Here is a 4,811-nt window from a genome sequence, read left to right as displayed (position 1 = left end):
ATAAGTCCTTATATACTTTTTTTGAATTCCGAAGCTTTCATCATGAACACACCAATCTTTCGATGTCTTAGAAACCCATTTTGAGAATTGTTGGCCATCTTTAATAGGAGTATAAAAACCTTGTTTTTATATCATAATGGAAAACATCCTAAAGTTACTCATATCCCAACTAAAAATCTGCTACGGCGAAAATGTATGTCTAAGACTATGTACTTTTGGTTTCAACAATCTCATGAAGGCTTAAAATCCTAATTTTACCAGACACATTACAGCAACATAACTCAAGAACAAACAAAGATCTAGTATTTTTCTAGTTCTCTCTACACCAATCCAAGCAATGTAGCTAAACTGAAATTTGGTGTTTTTATTTTGAATCCACTAAACTTTGTAACTAATCTAAACACTTCATAATCAACACCATAATAATCATAATCAAACCATTCTCCTTTTCTATGATTTATTTGTTAGAGATATGGATCTTACCTTAGCATTTATTGGTTGGCCAAAAGTCGTAGGATCTTTCCTTCCCATGGTTGTTTTTTTTCACCACCTACGATAAGAATGAGTGAAGAGGAAAGGATGTGTGTGTTTTAAAAAAATGATAATGATGAGTTTGAGTTTGAGTTTAAGTTAGACTTGTTAGAGAAATAGAGTTTCATTCCTTATTAAGTTTGGACTAAATAAAAATAATTTTATTTTAAAAAAATGATAATAATATGGCAACCTCTAAAGAGGTCAATAAAAAACCAAAGGTTTTGGTTATGTGTGTGTGTATATATATATATATATATATATATATATATATATATATATATATATATATATATATATATATATAGAGAGAGAGAGAGAGAGAGAGAGAGAGAGAGAGAGGGGTAATAATTATCAAAATCATCATCATAGATAGTACTAGTACACCCTTGAAAGAAATCATCAACCAAATCAGAAAGTTATTCCATGTGATGAGAAAAATCAAACACAAAAGGAAAGCAACAGCTATGAGAAGTCAATCAAGGCAAAAATAATTATTAGCATTCAAAAAATGCAACCAAGCCATTCTGAATTCATTTTTCATTTATTCAATCGATGAAAGGTTTGTGAAGTCCATTTCACACTGGCTCTTCTTTTCTTTTATTTTCTTTTCTTGGGCTTAATAATTGACTTGCCCATCTCACTAACAATTCACACTAGCTTATGATTTGATGTTTATGACCTATCCAAGCTTCGTAAATTCTTTGAACATTAATTAACAGCCGTATGCCGGTATCTACTAATTAGTTATAACTGGGACTTACCGTATGGACATTTTGCATGAGAATTTATTCACCTTCTGAATAAATAAAATGAAAACGCAAATTTTCATTGAAAAAAAGAGCCAGAGAGATATCGGAATTTTTTTTAGAGAGAAAAAAAAAATCGGGTCAATCAGTTGGGTCACCCGAACCCAACCCACAACTAACCCCACTCAAAACTAACCTGACTGAGAACCGATCCCTGGAATTGAACAAACTCAGACCCACCCAAAACATGTCGGATCAGATTGGGTTGGTCGGGTCCCTGCTCAGCTTTAACTACTTCTAAGAATGGTAATCTAAGCAACAAGTGTATAAACTGTCGAGATGATCATGCTGAATGTATCTCACTTGTCCAAAAAAACTTCGTGGTGAAACCGTTGTCCACAACTTCTCTTACTACACTGCTTAACAAGCTCAATATCAAGAAAATAGGGGCTCTTGAGGAGAAAGTGGTCGATTTCGGCAGGGATTAGGTGTGTCAGTCATTCTTTGCTTTCTGTGCATGACTAGAAGTTTATTTATTTCTTCTTTTACTTTTTATTCCTTCATTATTTATGTTGGCAAAAAAAAGTTTCAAAATAAGCTCGTTTAAATAAACTGAGGGTGATCAGGGTACAAATTGTGGCTATACCCTATACGAGTGCTAATTCTTGTTACTGATTTTGTTCCTTTATCTGGTTTGTTGCTAGGTTTTGAAACTGCTCAAAGCTTCTCAGTTGACAAAGAGTATTTGATGAAGTTGTATTTCGTTGATTTGCTAGGATTCGTCCAGATGGCTCCTGGAGGCACTTTGACGGACCTGTGGGAGCAGGGATTGAATCAAATGGTCACCGGTGTGGTGCCTGCCACAACACCTTCGATGATAAAGTCAGTACGGAAAAAAGACAGTTGTTGAGATATTAGGAATAAAAATAGCTAAAATTGTGATGTAGTTCTTTTTTTTGTATGTACCTTGTTTTGGTGTTGAAAGGGTTTTATATACCCTTGGGGATTGTATCCGTTGGGGCATTAATGCCTCTTCTGATAACGTCTTCAGGGGAGTAATGGGAGTTAATGCCTTCCCGTTAGTTCGTCCAGCTGGTCTTGTAACGGTAGAGGCTTTATTGGCAGCATTCAATGGCCTTAACTCTTCCTCTGATGATGACGATAACGGGTTATGTTCGTCCTTGAGGCCACCTCGTCCATGTTTCACCTCGTCAGTCCCATCAGATGCCCCCCGGGTTTCACGGTCGTCAGTGACGATTGTGGAAACCGAACAGTTTTTATTTTATTTTATTTTTTATGGTTCCGTGCCGCATTGAATGCGTGGTGGCGGCGTTATGTGGGTTGTGGCCACGTGGCATGATGTGGTTGGCGGAGAATTATGTCCCTTGGGTTTCCCGCCGATTTTCAGTTTCACCTTCATTTGGTTTTTAAACTTCTTCTCCCTTGCTTTATCTTGCATTTTTCTCATTCTTATTTTGTCTTAGCTATTTCTTTCTCACCCATTTCTTCATCTCCCTCTGAGCTGGTGCGCGTTGGGCTTCTTGTTTCTTTTTTGAGGTATGCTTCTTATTCTATTTCTCTTTTCCCCTTTTTTTTTTTTTTGTTTTTGCAGGCGTTTGATTCCCTTTTCCTTTTGGTTTCTGCTTGTTGTTGTTTTTCAGTACTTTCCTATTTTCCTGTGCTTTGTTTGGGTGTCGATGGTCGGTAGCTTAGAAGTTAGAAAAACTTGCCCTTCGATTTCCTTTCTTTTTGCTCGTTTAGGAGGGTCCTTAGGTGTTTTTCCCAATTTGGAGGGTTTCGTTTTTGCGGGTAGTGGCTTAGGCATTGTTTTGGGCGATTTGTTTCCCCTGCTTCGCCGGTCAGTCGACTGGTTTGAGGGTTTGGTGAAGAAACAATGGCCGATGTCTGAAGTTAGGTCTAGCGATCTTGAGACGGGGTTATCGTCTAGTGGGGATCTTATGGAAGGGGATACTGCTGCGTCGTCCTTGAGAGAGATTAAGGCTTTCCACGCCCTCGTGGAGGCGTGTGGGCTAGATGCCGATGCCGTGGGTAGGTTTAGGGATAGGTTTCAGTTCCCGGAGCGAGTTCTGGTTCGTCGGCCTTCTGAGGATGATAGGGCTGTCGCCTTTTCCCCGGTGAAGTGTGCTTCTATGAGGCCGCTTTCACTTGTGGATTAAGGCTCCCCGTTCACCCGTTTGTGATGGAGCTTTTAGCTTACATGGGTATTGCTCCTGGGCAGCTTATGCCCAATTCGTGGAGGATAGTAGTCAACTGTATGGAGATATGGTTGGCTGCTAATGGGGATATGATCAAGGTGAACGAGCTTGTGTACTTGTACCGTTTGAAAGAGTCGAAGGAGTATGGGTATTATGAGCTAGTACCTTGGGAGAGAAGAACCAGAAATCGTCAAGGGCTTACCCTCGTCCTTCAGATACTGGAAGTCCAGATTTATATTTGTGTCAGGGGACGACTTTGAGACCCCCTCTAACCAGGATTGGGGAGATATCCCCCGATTGCTTCGTCGGTGGGGAACCCCGACTTTAGGTGCGTCAGTATCCTTTCCTTTCCCTTCTTTATTGAATCCGATGTTATCGTTGCTAATTTCTCCTCTTTTTTTGCAGTCAAAAGGAGACCGAAACTAAAAAGCAGGTACAAGGAACGTGTCGAGGCAGCCATTGTGTATGCTCAGTCCATCGAAAACTGGGACGACTTGGTAGATCCTCGGACGCTCGCTTTTTACAATTTAGGCCCCGATCCATCTTCCTTCGTCCTCCGGAGCCTCGATATTGAAGGGAAAAAGAGTAAGTGTTTGGGTTCGTCAGATCTACATTCGTATTTATTTGTTATGTTTTTGACAATACTTTCTTCTATGGCAGAGATGACGACTAAATTTAATAAGGGTATGTACGAGAAAATGCGATCCAAGAAGGACGAACCTTTGTCCAACATAGGGAAGAAAGTGGTCCGGGTGAAAGGGAAAGTTACCTCCGTCACCCCGATTACTTCTTCTACCCCCGTGGTTTCGGGTGCCGACACTACGAGGACGGCCTCTCCGGCTACTTCAATAGAAGAGATCCCGACCCCTGCTTCGAAGAGGCCTCGTACAGCGGAGAGGGGGAAGGAGACTACATCTTCGTCGACCATTTGGGATGATGAGAAGCTGGTGATGGACCGGGCTCGCGGAGTCGTGACTGGAGAAGACCTGAAAGTGTTCTCGGGCATGCCCACAAGTGAATTGATGGGTCGTCATCTCCAGAAGCTCGTCCAGGTAACATACGTGTCTTTTACGTTGGTTTATTTTGAGCTAAATGTCGCTGTGTATAAACTAACATGTATATTTTTAGGTGCTGGGGGAGACTGTTCACCTCTCTTCTGAGTATCTTGCTCAGGAGGTTAAGGTTGAGTCTTCGCTGTCCCGGATCAAGGTCTTGGAGATGGAGAATTCAAAGATGAAGAGAGAACTAATTGCTTCGATGGAGAACGCCCAACAAGCCAGGGAGGAAGCTAGGAAGTTAAGTGACGAACTGAAGG

At 40.9% G+C, this 4,811-nt stretch overlaps 1 long non-coding RNA gene across 1 annotated transcript; it reads left to right on the top strand.

Annotated features, from left to right (window-relative positions):
• The first annotated feature begins 3,703 nt into the window (after positions 1–3,703).
• On the top strand, positions 3,704–4,322 carry LOC142639176 (uncharacterized). Its single transcript, XR_012845141.1, has 3 exons — positions 3,704–3,824; positions 3,902–4,081; positions 4,157–4,322. It is a non-coding gene; the product is annotated as an uncharacterized LOC142639176 (long non-coding RNA).
• Positions 4,323–4,811: the final 489 nt, after the last annotated feature.

This window comes from Castanea sativa, chromosome 6 (assembly GCF_040712315.1).
Source record: "Castanea sativa cultivar Marrone di Chiusa Pesio chromosome 6, ASM4071231v1".
Lineage (NCBI taxonomy): Eukaryota > Viridiplantae > Streptophyta > Magnoliopsida > Fagales > Fagaceae > Castanea > Castanea sativa.
The sequence above is the reverse complement of the archived record's forward strand: the minus strand, read 5'-3'. Positions and strand labels throughout refer to the sequence as shown.